This window comes from Rousettus aegyptiacus, unplaced genomic scaffold (assembly GCF_014176215.1).
Source record: "Rousettus aegyptiacus isolate mRouAeg1 unplaced genomic scaffold, mRouAeg1.p scaffold_m13_p_2, whole genome shotgun sequence".
NCBI lineage: Eukaryota > Metazoa > Chordata > Mammalia > Chiroptera > Pteropodidae > Rousettus > Rousettus aegyptiacus.
The window spans coordinates 44,614,351-44,640,004 of NW_023416295.1; the positions used below are offsets into that span (position 1 = coordinate 44,614,351).

Genomic DNA, 25,654 nt, shown 5'->3' on the forward strand with positions numbered 1-25,654 from the left:
TCCAGAGTTTGTTTGGTCCATCTTAGTATAGTCTCTTTGGTAGCTATTCCCTTGGCTGAGTTGAAATTTGTCTTTTCTATGGCTTCCACTCATTGATCCTAGTTCTAACCCAGACCGCATAGAACAAATCCAAATGATCTGCCACATTATAGTCCTTGATTATTCCAAGGCAGCTTGCTTATGTGAAGAGGTCACTGAACTCATGAATATCATGTGTCTAGCACAGTGCTGATCCATGGCAGCACCTCATAAATGGTAGCTGTTGTTATTTATGATCACATTTCTTTCTTCAAAAGCCAAGCCCTCTTATGAAAGGAATTCTCACTGATGTCATGGAATTGACTGGAGGTTCCCACTTAATTATACCAATGACTTTAAGTGTACATGTTAGACATCAGGGTGCTGGACAATTGAAGATGCCTTTCCTTTACTCTTCACTACCTGCACCTTACTTTTATTAAGTACCAAACCATCCTTAAAGACATGGCTCAAGTTCTTTCTTCTTTGAATCTCTTTCTCCTCCTTCAAGGTAAACTCACCATTCCGTTTCTTCCTTTGAATACTGTATTTCTTTTTGATATCCCTTCACCCATTCTCCATTATTTAGAATGATGAACACCTTTTGGCATCCAGTGTCCAGTAGAATGTCTGGAACATAGCACGTGATAAATATTTATTAAAAGAATGATAATTTTTTTGGTACTAGGTTAAACAATATTTATTTCTTTCTGTATATCTGTATTTCTGTATTTCTGTATGTATGTATGTATGTATTTATGCTATGTTATCTTTTATAAGTACAAAGGCTCTTCCAGTTATGTCACCTAGAGATCAGTTCACCCACTGCTCTATTTGGCCACCAGTCTCTTGCCTTTTCTTTAGCAATGGTAAGGTGGATTTTTTTTTCCTTAGGGAAGAGAAATCAATGTCCTTTTGCCTTTGCCAATAACAAAAATGTTGGAGAGCCAAGTGGCAAAGCTGTTGCCATCTTTCACATGAACCACATCGAAAGAATCAGAGTGTCTCTCTCTGTTAGTGATCATACCAATTCTTTTCAGGTTGGTGTTTCCAGTCACCATATACCAGTGTCAGATTCGATGAAGCTGTAAAATATTGTCAGTCTTCAAATCAATCTGAATGGTGTCACTCACCTTGCTGAGGGAATCAGAGTAGCGGATGGTGTGAGCATCAAGGGTCACTAGATGAGGGATTCCTTTTGCGCCCACAAAGATGTGTACTTGCCTCCTTAGATGTAATATGATGAATGGCAGAGCCATCCCTGGTGTCATAGATCAGATGGAAATTCTCTATAGTCTTGTCAATGCTGGTGATGTCTACAGAACCAGCAGGGTAGATTATATCAGTTCGAACCTTACCATCAATCTCGATGAACTACTGCATGTAGATTTTCTTTATTTCATCTCCCGTTAAGGCTTACCGAAGTCTGTTCCTTAGGAAAGTGATGAGGGGAAGACATTCTCTCAGCTTGGGGAAACCAGTAGGTGAACAGGAGCAAACACAATGGTCAGTTTATCCACTAGCCAATGCTCTGGAGATGCTACACATTTCAGACACTTTTTTGGGACCAAGAACCATGGCTGTGCTAGACACAAAAAGAGGACTGCATTTTTCTGGTGTGAGGAGAAAAGAGCTAGGTTATGCAATTTTTGGAGCTGGATGGAAACTTCAAAGGTTTCTCCATGCCTCATTCTTTCATTTCAGTGGCTCTCAACCTCGACTTTGTATTGGAAAGCACTGGGAGTTGAGGAAAGCCCTTAGGACTGACTGAGTCTACCCACAAAGATTCTAGGGCAGGGGTCCTCAACATCCTGGTGGTGGACAGGTAACCAGTCCATGACCTGTTATACACCGGGCCAAGCAGTAGGAGGAGAGTAGCAGGTGAGCGAGCAAAACTTCATCTGTATTTATAGCCACTCTAGCATTGGCATCCCCACCTCAGCTCCACCTCAGATGATCAGGCATTAGATTCTCATAAAAGCATTGGTCCCTGGTGCTAAAAAGATTGGGGACTGCTCATCTAGGGTACAGCCTGGGCATCAATATGTTAAGTGTCATATCTTAGGTTCTTGATTCTAGGGCACATCCCTTTTTGTGGGTGTGGAAACTGACTTCTAGAGAGGTTGTGTGTCCTACCCATGTTACATGGTGGGCGAAAATGAACAAAGAACTCAGGTCTCCTGACATCTGTTCTAATACACTATTCACAGTATATGAGTAGTACTATTCATTTTTGCCTCTAATGAGACATCCTTTTCCCCTGGGGCATTGAGGAGCAGCCACCTGTTCACAGGCACAGTGAAGTCTGTTCATCTTCCAATTTTAGGACAAAAGATTGGAAAGTAGCTTTCATAATTCTGCTTTTCAAGTAGCAAGAAATAGTAATATTTTTTGTGTGGAAAAATAGTATCACTTTCCTTATTATTATCATTTTAGTAAGGGGAATAATCTTACTTTTTATTACATTCCACTCTTGCCATGGGACTTAATAAAAGTACCAAATTTTGAATGAAAACAAAATGCAGTTTATGACCGAATTGGCCTTTGTGTGTACAAGATGTTTACCAGCAACAGGATACGGTATCTAAGGCAGATCGTTGTTGCCTCTGCCTGGCATGAGGGGGACTAGTATTGTACACCATCCAACTATTTCTCCAAATCTCCTAAAACTTGACTGAGAGGTATTTTAATTGATATCACTCTTCAAGTTCCACCTTAGTTTAATCCACTTACAGAAAGTAGAGGGTATATGTTCTGGTTATCTATTGCTGTATGACAGATTATCCTTAATCGTGACATCTTAAAACAGCCATACTTTATTATGGATATGATTTTGAGGAGCCGAGCAGGGCTCATATGGGTAATTCCTCAGTTCCAAGTGACATTGCTTGAGGTTACTTAAAGCATCAGCTGGATATTAGGCTTTTCGGGAAGGCCTAAGATGACTTCGCTCACATGTTTGGCTCCTGCAGGGGTCATTCGAAGGTTGTGATCAGCTGGGTCTATCAACCAGAGCACCTGAATGTGGCCTCTACAGCAACGGTCTCAAGGTGTTAGGTCTAGGACTTCTTCTCCTCCTCCTCTTTTTTTTTTTTTCTCCTTCTTGAAAAAAATGTGTAATATAATTTGCCATTTTTTTCTTTTTCTTTTTTTTTTGTGGTAAATACATAACATAAAAGTTATAATATTGACCATTTTTAAGTATAAAATTTAGTGTCATTAAGTACATTTACAAAGTTGTACAACAACTATTCATTTCCAGAACTTTTCCATTATTCCAGAATGAAACTCTATTCATGAAACAATAACTCACTCCCCTCTCCAACCCTGGTAACTTCTAATCTAGTTTCTGTCTCTATGAATTTGCCTCTTCTAGATACCTTATATAAGTGAAATCATACAGTATTCATCCTTCTGTGTCTGGTTTAGTTTACTTAGCCTAATGTCTTCAAGGTTCACCCGTGTTGTAGTGTGTATCAGACCTTCATTCCTTTTTACTGCTGGATAATATTCCATTGTATACATACCACATTTTGCTCATGTGTATATCTGTTCATGGATGCTTGGGTTGTTTCAACTTTTTGGCTATCGTAAATATTGCTGCTATGAACATGAATGTACAAATATCTGTTTCAGTTTTTGCTTTCAATTTCTTTGGGTATAGTCCTAGGAGTAGAATTGCTGGATCATATGATAATTCTATATTTGGCTTTATAAGGAGCCACCAAACTGTTTTCCATAGTGGCTGCACCATTCTGCATTCTTACCATTAATGCATGAGCATTCCAATTTTGACACACCAACACTTTTTATTTTATTTTATTTATAATAATGTCAAATTGTCATTCAAAAAATTTGTACCATTTATATTTCTTCAAAACGTTGCATGACTGACACCAGAAATCTTAACCTAACAAAAATCTGAGGCCACTTACTCTAAAGAAAATGATAAAACAATTAAGTTTCCAGTCTGATCCATTAAAAGTCATTCTTAGTGTAAAAGTCTATTTGCCAGTTCAAAAGAGCATGTCACAGATGGATGTAAAACATTGGTCTTTAGTTCTTTTAGTACAGTATTTATAGCTGAATCTATTTGCTATCTAGATGCAATTCACCAAAATTTAGTGCTTAATCACATGAACAACACTACAACACTTCTGATCTCTATTAGCTCCCTATCCTTGTATGTCAGAGATGTTAGTAATGGCTCTGATGATTTATGTCATAAGCAAAGAATGTGCTTAACTCTTGGCATTAAAGGAAAAATTGTTAAATGACGTTCTATAGCTTCTAGTTTAAAAAGAAAGAAAAACATCAATCACAAATTTACTTAACCTGTCATACTTCTGATTACTTGAAAATCTAGCATCTCATATGCAAATTTTTAAAATTTAATATTTACATTTAGTTCCTATAATGTGCATGTATATTCTGCTATACTTGAAGAGAATTTTTTTAAAAATTAGATACATTTTTTTCTAAGAACTTACATACGTATAAATATATATTTAGAGAAATTTGTCCATCTATTTGTTCATCCATCTAATCATTTACTTATTAATTTGATAAACATCTGTCACTAGTCTCTCTGCTGTAGTAATCAGTGGAAACTCAAAATTAAATAAAAGATGGTTCCTGTCCTCAAGAAAGAACAATCTAATGGGAGAAAGAGACATGCTCATGTTCTACTAGGGAATTAGAGAAGGCTCACTAAGAGAGGTGGTATTATAGATATTTGAAGAGCATGTAGGATTTTAATAGATGTTTTAAGAGGAAGTTTATTTTGGGTTGAGGAAATATGAAATATGCTGGGCAAAAGCATGCAGGTGCAAAAGTACATTGGAGAACAGGTCTGATAGGGAGCTTGAGTGGTAAAATAGCTGTTGAAACTAAAATTGAAAAAAATTTGACTAGGATCAATACAGAGAAAGGGTATCATTATGGGTAAGAATGATTATAGACAACTTCGTAAAGAAGGGGGACGTACTTAAACAGGACTTTGATGAATGGGTGGGATTTGATAGACATATTGCAGGTGGAAGAGATACCAAAGGCAAAGAGAACGGTATGAGCATGGGTTTAGAGTTGACCAGAAGCCTAGCGTTCTTAGGGAGCGAAATATTGCATCTATTTTGGAAACAAGAAGTATCTAACATTGTATTACACTCTTTCCTGCTTCAAGGTTTTTACATAGGCTATTTCCTCTGCCAAGAATCCTCTTTGCCTCTAACATAATGCTTTTGGTAGCCATTAACAAAAAACATACATTGGATAGACCAGTGGTTGGTTTAGCTTTCAGTTCATAATATCATCAGGTCTCTGTTTCATTGTAATTATCCTGGTTCTTCCCTCACCTGTATGTTGGCTTTATTTTCAAGCTGGGTTTTCTCCTGATAGAAAGATGGCTGCTGCTAGCTCCCAGGCTACACTGTTCTTGTTCACACCCAGGAAGAGAAAACAGCTCTTTCCCTTCCACCTTCAAACAGAAGTCCTGACTATCATTCTGATTAATCCAGCTTGGGTCACATGCCCATTAAGAATCAATTACTTTGACATGAAGTCTGTCGTCTACTGATTGGCTTAGGCCGTTCATCTCTGAACCAATCATTATGGAAAGGAGATTCGATTGGACCAATCAGGTGCCCAATCCTTGAAATGAGGGCGGGCTCTATACTAGCCAAACCTATGGTTAATATTCCATGTGTGTAAGAGGTATGTGGGATGAAGAAGTATGGAGGGAGGTAATCACAAAGTCTACTCTATTTCTCCACTAGATTGCCAGCCAACTCATATTCTTTCTTTAGTTCTTACCTCAAATGTCAGGTTTGCAAAAGCTTTCCCTGATTTCCCAAATTTGAGTCTCCCTGTTCTAGCTCTTGGTACTCTATATTTTTTCTTCATAACACTTAATCACCTTTAAATTATATACTTATTCGTGAGATCATTTGTTATAGGTCTTGTTCCCCAACTATACTCTTAGCTATGAGAGCAAAGACTATGGATTTTTCTCAGCACAGGCCTCTGGCTGACACATAATAGGCACTCTAGAAAAACGTGTGAAATGAATGAATGGATTAATCTCAACTCCTATTCAATAAGGATAAATCTTTTGATCAGCTTCAAAATTGCTATTGTATCAGTGGAGGGAGAACATAAAAGTGAATATTAAGCTCAGAACTATGTTACAGTGTGACCCAAAACTTATAAGCACCATGTACACAGATAAGGCACTCCAGAAATTACATGGATTAAAAGACTCAGTGTTATTGTAAATGACACTATCGAATGGCAGTTTTGTGTAAAAAATCTTGTCATTTGTAATAATATTCATTTCCATTTTCTTTTCTTATCAAGGTTATATTTCACAGTAAATTTTAAATGCACTTACACAGACCAAGACTATCTTGCTTTTTTTTTTTTTATAATAAATTATCTTTATCAGAAATGCACAATCACAGAATCATAGAGATTTTTATATGGGCTAAAGAAATGATTATAACCCAATAGAACTATTGTCATTCAAAATATACATTTTCCCTTCTGGCTGCTTCGAAATTTATTTTCATATTAATTTTGGTATAGCCTTCAGCTGGAGGGATTTAGGAAAAATCGAGTTTCAATGCTTTGAAATATTCATGTCGTGAAATGTGGGTCTAATCTACCCCATCGAGCTTCAGCATTCTGGTTAAAGACGTTTGGACAATACACCTATAGCACATTGATTAAATTTGGTCAAGCTCTTTGGACAGCCTTAATGTAACTACTTTCTATGCTTTTAGGAGAAAAAGTCTCATTGTTGGATGATTGGTCCTAGATGAATAGTGAAGTATTTTAGTGTCCACACTAACCAGTTATTGATTTTGTCATTTTTAATATAAACTTATTTTTGCATTGTTGTGCAAAAACAACCCAAGTATCATATGTTTAGATTCCTATTAGAATATATGAAGAAATGTATATTTAATTTGATTTCACTTTATAGTCTTAAGTTATTTTGGTCTTACAGAGCTTTAAAATTTCAATTCAGTAGTAATATGAAAATTAAATGTCTAAATTATATTTGTTCCATAGGGAATCTAAAATCAGGATTTGGTAGGGTCGAATATAGGCTAATCTATTTAGTATAATAACTTTGGTAATCTCTGGGAATAAGCACTCATTTGAGAAAATAAGTTATCACTTGAAAGAGATCGCGTCTCCTTTTGCCCCTCACTCATTATTTGTCCTTATTGATCATTTCCTTTATTATACATAGCAGTGATTAAAAATTTATACAAATCTCATTACATGAAGAAATAAAGATAATATGTACAATTAAAGAAATAAGAATCCTGGGCCCTTACTTGACTACAAGATGATTTTTTAGATTGTGCATGGCACAGATAAAGTAGTGAGAAAGATTTTTTCTTTCTTTTTTTTTTTTTTTGTGGGTCACTTAGACATCTCGGTCTTATTTTGTTCTGCTCAAGAAAACATTTAGACAAGTTTGAAATCGTTACACCATTTACACAACCAAAACAAGAAATTAGCTTTTCTTTAAAATATATCATTTTTTTGAGAAGTTCCTGGTTATTTCCTAAATTCAACTTGGGTTTTTAATATTGCATTAGGAAAATCATCTTAGCTTGGTGAGATGAAAATCGACATCAGGATATGTGTGCCAAGTTCTATATCAACGGTAATTTTAAATAACTGTACAACATTTCTGTGCCTCAGTTTTTTTCACCCATAAATTCTTTCAAGGAGGTGTTCAGTGTTTCTTGAATAGATGAATGAAATAATAATAACCAGCACTTACCGAGTGTTTGCTTACTATGTGCAAGGCACGTTACATATATTATCACATTGACGCTCTATGAAGTACGTGTAGTAATTAACCATTTTTTAGAAGAGAAAGTTAGGCTTAATTAACTTGCTGAAAGTCACATTGTTACGATGTGTGAAATTTGAACCCAGGCTGGCTAAACGTAGTGCCTGTGTTTTTAAACACACTAGGTTTGAGTCTTCCTTTGGCTTTAAAAGAAGAAAGTCAGATGAAGGCAACTAACAACACTCGGGGTATCCTTTGTCTATTACATTATGTAAAGAAAGAATTTGGCATGGCTGGTATCTCTTACCATGTGGTGTCAGTAATTTTAGGTGCAGTAAAACTCCTTTTGTGCCTTGAAGATTATGTCAACTATGGTCCTTCTAAACCAGAAGGGGGTAGATAAAGAGTAATTGACCTCGAAATATGATGTATTGCCCTTTGACCTTTTTAGGGGTAGTGAGGAGCATAGAATTAAGCATTACTACCATCTCTTTCAGAAATCTAAATATAATACCCTCAAAAAGAAATTTGACACCTATCAGAACAAATGACTCATGGAATGCTTCAGACTCAGGTGGCAGGGGCTAGGGGTTTGAAGGAGGTGTCCCCACTATGGTTTACTGGAGACACAAAGTAGCCTAGTTAATATTTAGCAAGTGTACACATGGACATTGAGGTTGAATTGATAAGACTCTGAAAATCTTCATTTCATCTTGAAAACTGTCACATAGTGACCTGGCTATGTAGAATTTGAGATGAGATTCTATGTTCTTCCTCATTGTTTAGAAATACATTTCATATTTTGGAATCATATTGGAGTCTGATTTATGTAGTGAACACATTCTAGGGCGTAAATGGAATATTTTATAAAGTTGAAGTGAAGTGAGAGTGACTCTAGTACCATTGTGGGTGTCAAGGGTGTGCTTAGGCAGAGTTAACTCTGAGTCTTGAACAAAATTGGGAAAGCTACTACAAGTGTGAAAGATCAGTGGCCATGCACAACTTGTTGGGTCAGGCATGAGAAACAGATATCACAACTGAAAAAGTGTATGTCTTCCCTAATCTATTTTTAAAATATCTTTTAAAAAAATGCAATTTGGCTGAGAGGAAGATAACAGAGAAGCTATCCCATGAATAAGGAGAAGATGGGCATAGAGTGAAGGAGAGAACTGTGAGGAAAACGAAGAAATGTGATTTCGGAGTGTCTTCTTAACCAGAATCACATATCTAAGAGAGATGAGTGCTTATTAAACTCTCAAAAGTACTTACCAAAACAAGAAGATATTTTAAGTCCCTCCCTTCATTAAAAAACAAAAACCAAAAAGAACAAAAAAACGATTAAGACTGTGATTCAAGCCAGTAGACAGCAAGATACTCTGTTAATTTTGGACGCCTACCATATATCATCATGATACAACAGAAAACTGTTTTAATAGCTCTCTTAGCATACCCTGTGGTGTTTGAATATTAGATGACACATTATCTTTCAGGGTTAATTGTGTATTTCCCTGCTTCCTTTGGTTTCTGCCTGTGGAAACAGAAATATTCTAATGTTGATGCATATAAATATAACTAAATTATAGTTCATAATAGAACAATTTAGTATGTTTGAAACATTTTTAAAATACAAAGCAGAGCATACATAGAAATTTTAAAATTTTTCAATAGAAATGTTTAAAAACAGTTTTATGTATTAATTATTTACCTTCCAAATTATATTTATTGAGAGAGGTTTTAGGGCAGTATTCAAGCCATCTACAATAAATAATCATTAAAATGAATGTAAAAATAGAGGTAACTACATCTAAAGAAATTACTTAAATTATGTAAAACAACAATAAATAGTATTAAATTGTTAACTTATAAGCTGAGTACCATAAATATTCAATGTACATATATGATATCTGAGTATAATTACTTGTATTTACTAAAAGTATTTTTCTTTGTATAAAATATCTAAATAGCTGCACTTCAGTCATTTGAAATACATTTATGTGCAGTTATGATATTGTGTTTACAGAATCGAAATCTATTAAGAAAATATCTGAATGTTTAATTACATGTATTAGGAAAAAAGAAAAGAAAAAAGGATAAAATTGCTTAGTATACTTTAAGGCAATATTAATATTAATGCATTCAAAAATGAGTACAAACAGAGTTCTTACTCATAATGCCATATAGGCAAATATCATTTTTCCTTCTCTCCACAGGTCTTTTTATTTCCATACTGAACTTAAAGGGAACTCCTCTTTTTAAAGAATTTAAGGATAATAAAATATTATAATTAATTTAATATTTTGGGTAACACAAAAAATTGCCACACATATGAAACTTTTAGTTCTGGATCATACATTTTAAGAAAATAGAATATAATAAAATAACTTTAACATTAAGACTAAGTCAAACACAATTGCATTGCTTTGTGCTTCAGAAGGCACTTACATCTTGCAAAGCCGAAGGGCCATCTACAGGAACATAAATTATTGTTGTCTAAAGAATTCTGGTTATTTGGCTTTGGCTAGATAGGAGCTTATGTTATTTGCTTCAATTCTTCTTTTGACTTTATATAAATAATACTGTAAGTGAAATGGTTTTCAGAACTTTTCTTAAAGATCTTTTTATAATATAATAGACTCTTCTTGTGCTAGATATTTTCTTTACAATTAAAAATCACAAAAGACCTACAGTAACATGTCCTATTTGTTCATTTATTTCCTATTTAATAATGTACTTCATTATTAACTAATATATTCAATTTAATTATATATTACTTATATTAAGTCAGGATCATAACTCTATCATCTATCTGTCATCTATCTATGTATCTATGTATCTATGTATCTATCATCTATTTATCTAATCTATGTATCTTAGTATCAGGTAAATCAGAGTAAAGTTACAATTATAATTATAATAGTACCTCCAATTTCAGAACCATGTTTAATTGGGAGATCAGTAAAGGGAGCATATCCTATTGAACTTTTCAATTTTTGAAACTATATTATTGCCTCAAAAAAAAGAAAACAAAGTAATTGACATTTTATTAGGCTAGAATGGGGGCAATAGTATTCGATTAATTTTACCACAGGTAAAAAGGCCTATTGTAAAAATATCTTGCAGAATCAAAAATATAATTTTACTCAATATTGTCTCGTTGCTTTTCTTCTGGTAACGCTATTTCAATTTTAATTGCTATAATACGACTATGTCTAAAAATGAGTAAAGCAGTAGAAATCATCCATCTTATAAGCATGTTATGACTAAGGTTAGAGATCCTGAGAGGGTTTTTAATATTTTGGAAAAACACGTATCATGTAAGAAAAAGCATTATTATGTCAAGTTGAGGATAATGCACTCAGAGGTCATTTTCACAGTGGTTCTTTTAAGGGAGCTGACATTTCCCACATTGGAATATGTGAAAAACAGGTGCCTGGCTGCAGAGGAGTTTATTTTCCCAGCTGACCTAATAAAATCACATGCATACACTTGTTTTATATATGGGAAGATTCAGGACATGGATATTGTTGATTTTAACTTAGGATAGTTTAGGTTAAAAGGTAGGACCTGATAATTTGGGTTTTCAGTGGAATTATGGATGCAAAATAATAGGAAATATTTGATTTTTGTGTCAGAAATTGAGATTTGGAAACTGATGATATCTCGTCAATTTTTGAATTGGCCAGTCACATGATTTCTATTTGGTTATGTCTTCAAATTTATTAGCGGATTTTAATAAAAATATTTTATTGACTTCCCTAAAGAGATGACTTTGTAAGATAACTTTCCTTATACTTCTAGAGAGTCTTGCTTCCAAAAGTCTAGCTGAGTATATCACAGCAGTAGTTAATTCTCACTGAGTGCTTACCATGTGCAAAACATTGTACATGAGTTATCCCATTTAACTTCACAAACATTTTTGTAATGTAGGCATTATTATTATTCGTGCTTTACCAATAATGAAACTGAGACTCAGAGAAGTTCAGAAACTTGTCCAAGAGTGTTTCTAAATATGACAAGTGGGATGAATTCAAATCTGACTCTTAAACCTGAACTTTTTCTATTATGCCATCATCAGACCCTAGACCTAAGTTCATAACCAATTAGACAATATGTTGTTAAAAACATATACATTTATTAATGATTAAGCATCTCTAAATGCTTTGATAAATTATCCTTAATTCACTGCATTAACTAATGGGTCACTGATTTCTTCTTAAGTTTTTTCTTGTACATTATTAATTGAGTTTTATTATCTATCATTTAAAAAATATTCTTATAGATTGGATTCTAATCTGCAGTGATGTTCCAGATCTTTACATGTGGCGGACATAATAAAGTATTTTACATTTTCAGTTTCTTGCTGATTTATATGGAAGTCATTGTCTCTATATCATCATAGAAGATCCTCAATTTTATTTTTATACCTTTCTGTGGCAAAGAACTGAATGCCAGGAAATGCTTCTGTCTATAAGATAACCACTCATTTAAAAGGAATTAAAATTTGAATTTGCTTTCAAAATAAAATGATCAGCAATTCAGAGAAACTGCTTCTGATGAAGAAAGTAAATAAAGACAATGAAACACCGTCAAAGAGTTATGGCCACCACAATTGCCTCTATTTTATTTGCCTTGAGCACTTCCCCTTACAATTTCTACCGCATTGTTTTGTACTTACTCATCTGTTGCTTTGTCACTGTTCTACAGTTTCCTGCTTTCCTCTTCGGTCATCTCAACTATTTGATAATTTCACCAGAACAGTACCTCCATCTTCTAGTTTTTTTGAATTTTCTAAGATATGATCCCGAAGATTTCAGTATTATAAATAAAGCAGCAGTATTATAAATAAATTCCTACTGAAAAAATACTGAAATAATCATTTCTGTATGAAGGGAAGAATTCACACCATAAACTAAGAAATCAGTTTCACTTATTAAATATCTTTTTCTAATTTTAAAATCACAGTGTATTAGAAAATGTGTACCTCCTCAAGAGCAAGCACCAAAGGATTACGCTATCAACAAACTCAGTTTTTCATGGAAAAAGCACGAGGAAGAAAAACGTGTATTACATTTTATAAAGGCAAAACCTTAGGCTGTGGGTGGTGAGTATCTCACTGGTCTGTTGCAGGTTTTTAAAAATGGAAATGGGAAGAGCATAGAAACCTTTTTGTTTTGACACAAGATCATCACACTCTTCCAGAGGTCCTGTTAGAGTTTTGGTTTGTTGACATGTTACTCAGATTTCTAGGCCTTCATTAATACCCCCAAACACTGGTTTTACTATGTAGTTTGTCTTTCTGTATTAGGTTATTTGTGGTTATTTGCCAAGTATTGTAGACTCATAATATCTGAATCTAGACTATCTGGACTAGAACATTTTCCATGAGAGGAAATTAAGGCAAAGAAAGAATGAATGACTTGCCTGGAGGATTTTTCTACTTAAATCTGATTTTTGCACTTCTTAAGACTGTTTTTGGGGATATAAGATAAACACCACGTGTAGCTAGCAATAAAACTTACTTCTGAAGACCCCAGAAAAGATGCATGGATTCTTTTCTATTGGTACATGCTTGATTTATAATTTAGAAATAATTTTGTTTGTTTGTTTTGCATAGTAGTTGAAATAAGATCTTCTGAAAAGGGCCCAGGATATTTTTGACTCCTATAGCTGGCCTCCTCCCACCCCATCAAAGTACTTGCTGAATTTCTTGAAGCTGGGACAGCAATTAGACCTACAAAAATGAAGTTCGTTAATGAGAACTAATTGAAAATTAATTCACCATGACTCCAGGTTAGAACTTGCATTTAAAATGTTGTGTTGTTAGTGAGCAAGTCTCTAATCATCAGAGCATGGCAAAATACTTCAAAATGACACATAGGTTAATGAGGTGGCGAAGCATCAGAAGAACAAAGTCTTGTAATATTAAAATAGCCACCAAGCTTAAAACAGCTAGCTGCCTGTCCCTCCCTTCTGACTTCCCTTTATTCCACATTCTTGTTTCATTGTCACTAGACAAAGCAGACATCACATTGTTCTTCGCCCAACAAATCTTTCCTAGATAAGAAATTCCACAAAAGTCTCCAAGTTTTGATTATGAAATATGGACTTGGCAAATGCCAATTTGTCTATTCTCCAAACTTTAAAGAATCCACTTTTTCTTTTTAAAAGTGTTTATTTTGGAAAAATTTTTAAACATATACAAAAGAGAGAATGCCGTAATGAAATCTCCTCACCTGATGTCAACAATTCTCTACCACGAACCTATTTTAAACCATATTGAGTAAATTTGAAAAAGCAAATATTTAGACTTAGAATATATTCTTTCTCATAAAATAGATATTGTGTCATAACAGACTTGCTTTTCTTTTTTCTTTCTCATTTATCAAAAACATATTAAGGGTATTGTATGTGCAAGATGGAACGTAAGAGGGATGGGACATTTATTCTTTTAAAATGCTATTTGTATCTCTTCTGGGAGATTATCTAGGATCCTCTTGAAGTAGCTTCACATGTAGATAGTTTCTAATTTTATGTTTATATTTATGGATTTTTTTTTTTCTCTGATAGGTCTCAACTATCATCAACATTTTCTTATGTCTTTTGGTCATTCCAACTGGGCTTGTTCTCCATGGAAACATCCATTTTCATTTTGTTCTTAACAATTCATAACAATCGTTATGAATGAACATCATGACAATAGTTAAGCTGTTACTAAAAATATTAGTAATCTGGTATGTTAAAAAATCTAATGAACCACTGCCTTTCTTTTCTATAGTATTATGTTGTTATTTTTGAAAATAAGAAATTAAGGGAAGAATTTTAAAGAAATTCTTTTTCTCTATTCGGTTATTACCAGAGTCAATTTGTATTTCCTTTATCATCAATCCTTTTAGCAAATCTCGTCTCTCAACTTGTCCAAAATTTATTATTCAAGTATTCTAGCTTCAACCTCAATCCATAGAAGAAAATAAATACATTTTCTCTGTTACATCTTTCAGAAAACTATCAAACTGTTTTGGAAATCTTGAGTACATTCTTTCAAGGTATAGAGTTTAGATATAACTTCATAGTAGAGCAAAGTTCTCTTAAATCCCCTTCTTTCCTCACATACTCCTGTGTATGTGAGTTTAATTGTCCACTTCTCTCAAATCATTTCAGAATAATTCTGCTTTAATATGTAGTTTTTTATTTTATTTTTTAAAAATTATTTCCTCCTATGTCACATTATTCTAATTTATTTAACTAAATTGTTTAGGCCAATAGATATTTATGGTATTATTTTACTGTTGTGTTTTGAAATAAGAAATTTTAAAACAAAAAACAAAAATTCTGGCAGAATAAAAAGTTAAACAGCCTATGAAAACACCTAGTGCTGCCCCAGGTGGAGCAAGTGTTGGTGTTGGGCTCTAATTGTGATTTTGTTTTCTTATTTATTTAATGACTATGAAAAGTTCTCGTGTAATTCAATTTTCAAAAGAAGATTTTATGTAATAGTAGCCATGATTTTGTTAGTACTAGAGCCAAGTTCAAAGGGGAAATAGGGACATGAAAAAGATACATGAATTATCTCAATTTTGAATGTCTATTCAATTTTTCCTGACATGTTCGGTCAGATATTTTCCCCCGTGGACTGAATTCCTTCTACACTTATAGCTATTGATTTGAAGGAATATTATGCAGTCTATTTTGGAATCTTTCCTTGCCCTGTTCTGGGAGGTGTAAGTATACTATGCTTGGCAAGAAACACAATGTGACGAGTTAACAGGAATCAGGGAACAGAAAAGAAAATAGACTGTTTAAGTGAAGAGCTCCATTATGAGAAAGAAGCCCAAGAATGGATGCAAGAAGCAACAGATAAAGTTTTCTTCTCCTGCACAGAAATACCAGCTTGTATGAAGCACATGTACCAAAGAAAATACCTGTACATTTCTTGAATTTCTACATGTCTCTTTATTTTCTAAGTTATATCCATTTTCTGTGCATCAAATTCCTTGGCAGTTGCCAATGAAAAGAGTTCTAAGACATGAGCAAAGTATCTGAATGGCAGCATCAAAGAAGATATGGCTGTTTTTCTTTATTATTAACAACTAGTTAATTAAATATCTCTAATTTTTCTTCGATAACTTACAATGGAACTTACAGTTGAGGCTCGATCTTGTAAAACTTTTTTTAACTGTAAAAAAAAAAGCAAAAACAACAGCGAAAAAAAAAAAAAGAATCCTTGGCTTAATTTGACTGAGCATTTCAAAGCTGGTATTTGCAAACTCAGAAAAAAGAGCTTTTCATTAATCCATGATTTTGGAAACAGTTACTCTAACTCACAACCACATACAAATACAAAAATCCTAATGGGACTATTTTCTTACTAAGCCTGTAACAGTTTACATTCACCTAATGGCCTGGGGTTATGAGCAAACTACTCAATTAGAGAATTTAGGCTGGTTGCCCACATATTTTAGAGCAAATTATCCCTTCACAAATGCAGAACCCCCTATATAAAACGCCTAACCAGTATTTCCTGTAAAAAAATACTATTCCCTAAATTCCCACCTTAAACCTACTAAGAATTTCTCTTTTTGCTAGGGCAAAGATTTTATGGAAATATTTGTTTTTATATCACATACCTTACTGTTAGTCTTCCTGTGGGCTTGTGTTTTGACCTTAAAGCAGCTAAGAAATTATAATCAAAACACTTCTAAATAAGATATTTCTTTTCTAAGTACTTTTGCTAAGTACTTAAGCTAAGAACCTTGAGTTGTAAAGAATAGAGTCCTGCCAATTCTTTGATAACAGATCTTCTGCTTGGGGGGTTAAATGAATTTCATGGTTATCCTTAACACTTACTATTTCTTCTTAGGCTTCTTTCATTTAAAAGGGGGTCGGTGCTTCCAATCTATAAACACCCATTAAAAGTTCTCCACCCTTTTATACTTGGCTGCTGGTCTTAATTGTCTGCAGATGGGTGGATCACTGCATTTTTATTTCAAAGGTAGAGATTTGCAAAATGTAAACGAGCCTATTAAAAGCTCTAAATCAAGACTCTCAACATCCATTAAAGGGATCCATGTGTAAATGGGCATAGAACTCAATCTGAAAGTGTCTTTTTGTAACAAACGTTTTCACCCACTTCTAAGTAAGTGTATCACCTCCAATGCATTACACATATATTCAACACAAACAGTGTGTTGCTAGAGGGGTATTTAAAAATTTCATGCAAAACTTGGAACTAAGGAAAATAAGTGTTTGCAAAACACTATATTTTGCTTTTATAATAGTTGTTAGATAAGAAGTTCCACATTGCTTATTCTATATTATAAATTTCACTGGTTTGAAAGAAACAAAAGCATTTTTTGTATTTTACACGACAAAATAAAAAATTCAATACAATATAGAATTATAGTAATAACAAACATATTTTGTTACATTTAATATAAAATGTTAAAACATGACCTTTTTCAATTCACAACCAGTCTAAATGATTATTTTCTATACTGGCAAAATTCCTTTTTAAAAAGTAAACCTAGATTCACAGTATTGCCTGTGACTGAGAACTGAAACCTGAGCTAGTTGTTCTTGGCACTGTGGTGTTCTGGCTTATCTTGCCTAAGGGACTGACAGTTTATCTCAGATTCTACAGTTTCTTCCATCCTTTTTTCACTAGCATTTCCCTTAGTCTTGCTTTTCATTAGCCCACCCTGATGGCTGACCATTTCTAATCCATAAATTAAACAGAAGGAAAACACAAAAGTGTGCTTCTTTTATCTCTGGAAGTCAAACCCATCACTAACTCAGTTTAGCTTGATTTCTCTGGTTCTAAAATAAAATATTCCAAGTGGCACAAAATATTGATAGAATACCTGTGCTTAAAAACCAGACTTAGATACATTCACCTTGCAATGGAAGATGCAGTGGAATTGTTTTGGCTATGTTATTCACTTTGGCTTTGAGCCTTGAAATCTGTACCCAGTAGTCAAATCTAGGTTTGAACATCTGACAACTACATTTTCTTTATCTCTTCTTTAAATGCAATGTACAATCTACTTAACTTTAGGGGAACGGTGTTTTTCCTAAACTCCAAGTTTTAATATGCAGATTATAGTGACAATATTTAAAAGATGACCCAGTCTTTGAAATTGCATTTTCTTTTTTTACTTAATTTTTCTGCGTGACAAACATTGGGTATCTAAATAGAAACAAAAAACAATTTAGGTTACTCTCCTCAGCTTGCAAAAATACATTTACAAGCTCTCAACAAAATTTTACTTTTAAAAGCCATTTTAATATTTGTTATCTTTTTCTGAGTAAAATAAGCTGATGCTTTTACATGTGGATCTTATTATGTGAAAAGCTGTCTAAGCCTGCTATTGAACATAATCATATGAATTACGAACTGTGACTTTATTTCTTTTATAATCTTTGTAGTTCTTGCCATTACTTTTACATGTCTATGTCTGGCATTATGTAGCTTTGAAACTATGCCAAAAAATTTATTGTCGTATATCTGGCATTCTCATACTACGTGGCTGAGTTTTGTTTCCAAGCTGGGCAAAACTTATTAGCAGATAGAGTTCTTGGCATTTGTTTGAAAAAATTGTATGTAATTTTAGTACCCTCCTGAAATACAACCTTTTGCACTCTTTGAAATGTGTATGGCGTTGAAATTCCAATGCTTAAGCTATCTCTTTTTCCAATTTTGAGTAGTTCTTCAGTTATAAAGTACGTAAAATGGAATGAAATAACAATAACCAAAGAAAATAGAAAAGGAAAGAATGAATTTAACTGCAAACTGGAACATTTTGAAATATTCACATGGCTGGCCTGTGTAAAAATATTTCCCTAGTATGCAAATCCCGGGAAGCTGGAGCAGGGTTCCAGCGATACAGTGCAGTGCTAGAACTTGGTGGTTACATGAACTAATAATAATGATAAAAAGCAGAATACGTATGAATAATTCTTTTACTAATCTCTGCAGCTTGACTAGTAAAATTCCTTAAAGAAGTGTTATGAAGATATTCAGTTCCTGCACTTGTTCATTATGCTCAGGTATAGCAGTGATCTTTATGCATTATTTCATTCTCAATATATTTTGTGAACATAGATAAACTATTAACATTACTTAAGATGTTTTTAAGGTAGTATTAAGCTTAAAGGATATTTTCTGGAAGAAGGTAAAATCATGGCTCATACGAATATAAAATGAACACATAGAATGTTATAAGCTCATCAAAGGGGAATCCAAAGAACCACATACATGTGGGAAATACAGAAAGCTAAAATACGTTTATAAATAGATACAAAACTGATCTATGCATAGAGCGATAATCAGTTACATTCTACCGTATATAATTTATTTGCATTTCTATAAATAAGAATCATCTTTATTATCCATTTTCTGTAATTTACAGAGTAATACAATAATAATAATTGCATCATGTACTTTAGATGGTAAAGATTCTATTATTTGAAATATAATTTAAATTATCCTGTATTTATATATATTATTATTATTATTATTATTATTATTATTGTCTGCAGAGTACCTATTATGTGCCAGGCACTGTACTTGATGCTAGAGATACAATGATAATCAAAAATAGCCCTCATAGATCTACAGTTTAGTGCGAGAGACAGACATTTATCAAATAAACACAAAAACAAGTGTACAATTGTAACTCTGATCAGAGCCACATAGGTCTTTGAGAGAAGTCTGCAGGGCTCTGAGAGGGTAAAATCTATAAAATGAGAATCCCACTATAAGTTAATTTTCCTTTAAGTAGCATCAATATTTCCAGATTTTTGTATTTATCAAAGTTTATACTGTAAATTACAAACATATTTCAAAAAAATTCTATCTTACTGAGTCAATTTCTCATACAAAACCTAATAATTCTGCAACACACAAGTAAGTCTAATACTTACACACTTCAATGTTATTGTAAAAAAGCTGCATAATATGAACTTCTATGTTAATTTATTAATTGGGATCACAGAATAAAATTATAGATGAGTACGATTAGTAAAGTCAAAATTAAATCAGCTAATCTTTTGCCAAATGCTCTTTCTGGAATCCTTCCTCCCACTTCCCCGCCCCACACTGTTTTCCTTTATAGTTCAGCAAGCCTGTGCTCATTTTCAAAACAAATGCGTGTGGTATATTTGGCTCACTGAAAAATGTTACTCTCCAGTGTTTTAATTACTTTAGAATCAGTGACATCCTGTATTCTGAAATGCTCTAAGTCGCTGATGGGTTACCCAGTGCTCAGTTGCCCATTCCCATCATTTACCCGTATTCCCTTTATCTTCAAAGATGCGATTAGGTTACTTTTTGAAGCTTAATCTGATAATGTAGAATAAGATACAGATACGTTTACTTTTTGAACAGGTTGTGGATATCTACATCACAAAAGCTAAATATATATATATATATATATATATATATATATATATATCTCCTAGCAAAATAATAAAAATATACATTTTAGTTTTTTTTCCATAGTAGTGGTGGTAGTTGCAAGCTAAGTCATTCAGACTTATCCAAATGTATAGACAAATATGATCTTATGTGTAAAACCACTAAAAATGATTCAGCATCTTTAATGCTTTACTTGTGTCTTAGATTAGGTTTCCAAGAAGCACACAATCAGATGAGGATTCCAGTGCAAGTGATTTATTAAGAAAGTATTCCTGGGGGAAACCAGGAAGGGAATGTGAAAAGCAGGACCAGAAAGAGAATACAGTCGATCAAGGATGGACCTCAGGTCAGTTCCTACAGTGAGTAGCTTCGGCCTTTGCCTGTTGCAGTGAAACTCTGGAATGTAAGTTATGTCTTAGAATTGTCCTGACCAGGGGTAAGGGAGCTAGCTAGTACTTTCCAGTGTTGGTGAAGTAAGATCCAGTGTCCCCAGAGCATCTTCTAAAAAACAGCCTAGTATTTGCTTTTGGATATAGAAACAAAGAAAGAAGTAAAAAGGGATCTAAGGATATTGGGGAGAAACTATGATAATGTTTACAACACACCATTTGGTCCCCAAAATCCATTTTCCTCTTCATCCTGGGCACGTGGTTAGACTATGTTTATAGTCTCGCTTGCTAAGTGTGGCCCTGTAACTGTCTACTCTTCAGTGGAATGGAGTGTAAGTGATGAGTGTCATTTCTGGGCTTAAGGTAGCTTCATCCATATTGCCTTTTCCCTCCATGCTGGCTAGAACTTGGGGTGACTCAGCTTATACTACAATGGTAATGACAATAATCTAAGTATGACGATGAAACATGATGGAAGGACTGGGGTTTCTGAATGAGTTCAAAAAGCAGAAGTTTTTGATGATACAGAACAGTCACATTGGACTGTTAGGTCCAAACCTCATCTTCAAGCCACTGAATTATTGTTAGGTCTCTATCACAGCAGCCTAGTTTTTTTCTAATTAATACAAAATGTTTTATTTTTATCATAACATTATATATTATAGATCCATTTTTAATGATTTAGTCTCAATTTCTTCTATTAGAATGTATATTGTATGAGAGCAGATTTGCCTATCTTTTTCTTGCTGTCACAAAATATCCAATGAGCTTTTATTTAGTGAATAAATAAAAGTGTAGTTACCTTGTCCTATAATAATTAAAAATTTAAAAACCACATTACAATGAAAGAACTAATAGTAATACTAAGTTTGGAGTGATATAGAACAAGTGGAAAGATTTTAATGAAAAGTAATCCAAATGATTAATAAGATAAAAGAATAATATATTAAAAGTGGATAGAAGATAAATTATATCGTCTTAAAAAAACAAGGTTGAAGGACACCTTGGTAACTGTCTTAGTGTCTTGGAAAGGTGATTATAAAGAGGTTGCTGACCAACTGGTTTCCATGTCTGCAGAGGAAAAACTAGCAGGAAAGAGCTTAAACTGACCTGACAGTAATAGTGATTAAACATTAGAAAAGACTCTAGAGTAATATTGTAGAATCTCTGTCCCTAGTGAATTTTAAAGACAAACCATCTGTCTTGGACGTTTCAGGCAGAGCCTCGCAGGAAGAGAGAGGTCTGGATTAAATGACTCCTTGAGCTGGCTCTCTTTCAATTCCAGGAGTCTGTGCCAGTATACACAAGGTAATAGGGGATCTGGCGGCGACATCTTTCACTCCAGCCGGACTGATTAATTGACATCTCTTATCTGTAAGAGAGAGTTATTTCTCTGGGTGAGGCTGATGGGGTAGGGTGGGAAGTAGGAATAGAAAGACTAATTTCCCAAATTAAAAAGTTTATTTTGTACTCTAAGATACTAAGTAATTTCCATATGATCAGTACAAACTAACTAGAAAAGTTCTGAGATTGTGGATACATTTCAAGTGTTAGGTTTTATTTAGTAAGATTAACTTCTATAGCAATGATGAAAATATAAGGATTTAATGTCAACAGCGAAATGACACAGAACAGAGATAAACATTACCATTGATATTCATTTATAATATGTATTTACATTGGTGTTGCAACACTAGCAACAATGTAAAAATGCTATTATGGATACTACATTAAAATTCTTGCTATATTTATATTACTCATCAATAATCATGTTAAAAGTCTCTAAAGACAAGCTTTCATTTTTTAGAAATGAAATTTATAAGAGAGATTTTCCAGGTCTTAGAAGTTTGCTTTTTTCATTACTGAATAATATCACAGTTATAGTTTTGAAGAAAAGCTTTTTATTGGTATATATATATTTTTGCATTTTAGCATAGAATTATGAATAACAATTAAAATTGAGAATTTATATATTGTGGAGATTTTCAATTTTAACATATAATTTTAGTGAAATTTTACTTGTTTGTTTCAACTCCACAGATGAACTTTTGAAGTCTTTCAGAAAAGGTGGAAAAACCCTGCTTTTACAGTCTAAGATGTTGTAGTGCTTTATCTATCTATCTATCTATCTATCTATCTATCTATCTATCTATCTATCTATCTATCATAATCATCTATCTATCATCTATCAATCTATTTATTTTAATGCCAGATTAATGTTACAACTCAGAACAGGAATTTTCTTTCATTGAGGGAAAAAAATCCAGACAAATTTAGAAGGAAAATATTGATCACTCTTTATGTAATGAATCTTGAAAGTAAAAGTTTTTCTTAAACATATGAAGTGATGTTCGATGTCTCCCATAATTAGAAAAGTCCAAAACTATGCTGAGATACTATTTTAAAAAACCTATTACATTGTCAAAAATTTTTTTTAAAAGTAATTACTTACTGTGTTTTCCAAGATGAAGAAAGAGGTACATTTGTGATGGGATTGTAATTTAGTATAGCCTCTATGGAGGGTAATTTGGCAATATCTATTGAAATTATAGCTGCACATATCTTTTAACTCTGCAATTCCACTTCTGGAAATTCTTTCTTATAGATGTGTTTTGAAAGAAATAAATGGCACATGTATAAGGTTATACATTGCTGCGTTGTTTGTAACTGTAAAAGATCAGAAACAATCTAAATGTTCATCATTAGAAGACTAGATGAAGAAAGCTATGTTCTTTCAATTGAATATAATGCAGCCACTAAAAGACTAAGAATTAATTCTTAAGATATATGCAGGATAATGTATAGAATGAACCACTCTTTGTGCAAGTATATAAAAATTTTAAAAAATGTAAAGAAAGAGAGTGAGAGAGATCTACATATTCACAAAATATACCTGAAAGGCTACTTAAGAATTGGCAACCATGGTTGTCTCCAGGGAGGGGAACTATGAGTCCTGAGGACTGGGTAGGAGAGAGACTTAATTTTTACTATATGTCCTTTTGCAACTTTTGAATTTTGTATCAGATGTGTGTATTACCCATTAAAAAAATAAACGAATTAATTAAAAAAGAGCAATTTTTAAATAGTATAACAGCTCATTTATTCTTAGTTTGATGATTATTATATTATCATATTTATATTTAATATGAAATTATCTTTAATTTCAAAGTATAGAATTTAGGTAATTCCAAATAATTTTAGATCCCTACACATTCTGTGTGGGTTATAATTAATATTTAAAATATGAAAACATACCTCAAAGCAATTTAAAAATATCATACTATGTAAAGATTACAAGGTACCATTCCTTTCTCCTTCATCCTTAAAGTATGAGGTCCTTTAAGCCAGAGACTCTGTACTCTTTCACCTAGAAGGATAGAATGGGAAAAACTACTTTAAAAAATATTATTTTAATTGTAAAAGTAACATGTGTCATGTATATTTCAAATTTGGCATTTTTTTTTAAAATTGATCTTAAATACCAATTTATACTTCCACCAACAGTGTATGAGAGTACGTATTACAGAGCACATCTCAAGTAGAATATTTAAAGTATTTTACTCCATTTCAGAGAAATAGTCATAAATAATTTTGGCTAAATAATTAAGATGGAAAAGAAGAACAACTTACTGATACATAAGTAGACTTCCTATAGGAAGCATAAGGTCTCTGAAATACTCTGAAATGAGCCATTTTGGAAAAGGTTGAGAGTGAAATTTAAAAAGCTTTGGAGTGGGGAAAAAATGGAGTAGATCATTATAGAGTAAAATTATCACAAACAGAAATTATTAAAAGATTTCCAAAATAATAAGCACTTTTCCACAGCACATGCAATATTTCTAAGACAAAAGAAAAATAATTTGTTCGTATTCATCTGTTGTGGAGGGTCAAACTTTAATGCTAGAAAAATTACTGTTGGAGGCCTTGAAAAATGGCATCTGTAAAAACAACTGAATAAAAAGAGAATAATTCAAATTTACTATGAATAATTATAAAGAGAAATAATATTCCAAAATCTTTCATCAAGTTTTGATCCCTAGTACTAATGTAAGCCATATTAGAGTCCAAGGAAAATAAAAATCAGTAATACTGATCTTGTCTTTATTTAAAATTTTGATATTTTGTTCACCATAGATTTTTAAAAATATTTAATTAAAATACTATGTATATTGACTACTGAGTTTTTTGACACCCCTTCTATATTTTTGACTTTAGGCAAATCCATTACTTACTTCATCCTAGTTCCAGTTCTGTTGGTCATCCAAATAGTAAAATGATGTTAGACGAAGAGAAATAATTTAAAGCCTCTCGTAGGCACCATTTTCTTAATGTTCTCAATATTCTATGGAGAGATATTAAAATGAGAAAAAAAATAGAATTGATGAAATGCTAAAATTTAAAAAATTCTTACAAGTCAGCAAGGTGTATATTTTTTATACATATTTTATGGATGAAGAAATTGAGACTCAAAGAAGTTAGTAATTTGCTTGTGACACATAAACGGCATATGACCCAGCCAAGATTGAAACCTAGATCTGTCTTTTATTAAAGCCCAAATTCTTTCCAATATACTAGGTTCTTTCTCAGGGAATTATTGACATTTGAATTAAGCCCTGAAAAAAGAGTAGGGATTTGCCAGGAGCAGGGAAAGGGATAAGACATTCCAGGCAGTGGGGAGAATTGTGGATAAAGCCTGGAAGTAATGTCCAGAGAGATTTACCACGAAGCTAAGGAGGTTGATATGCCACGACTCCTCAGAAGAAACTGTTGCAAAGCTTCTTGACCGGATCGCTAATGAGGTGTTCACGGAATCCCATATATTTGCAAAATTTGCCCAAGTAAGATATTTTAACTCCGATTAGTGAAGATTGCTAGGTCTTTCCTTTTGGCTTTCCCTCCATTACACTTCTACTTGTGTTAGGTGGCTTTGCAATTGCTCAGGCATTTTTGAGATCTATATTAAGGGTTGTTGCTTTGGAGACGGGCTATTTTGGGTTTAGCGGGATATATTTACATGGTTTACAG

The 25,654-nt window shown here is 33.1% G+C and overlaps 1 pseudogene; it reads right to left on the bottom strand.

Moving 5' to 3' along the window:
* Positions 1-908: 908 nt before the first annotated feature.
* LOC107505226 lies at positions 909-1,709 on the bottom strand (annotated as a pseudogene).
* Positions 1,710-25,654: the final 23,945 nt, after the last annotated feature.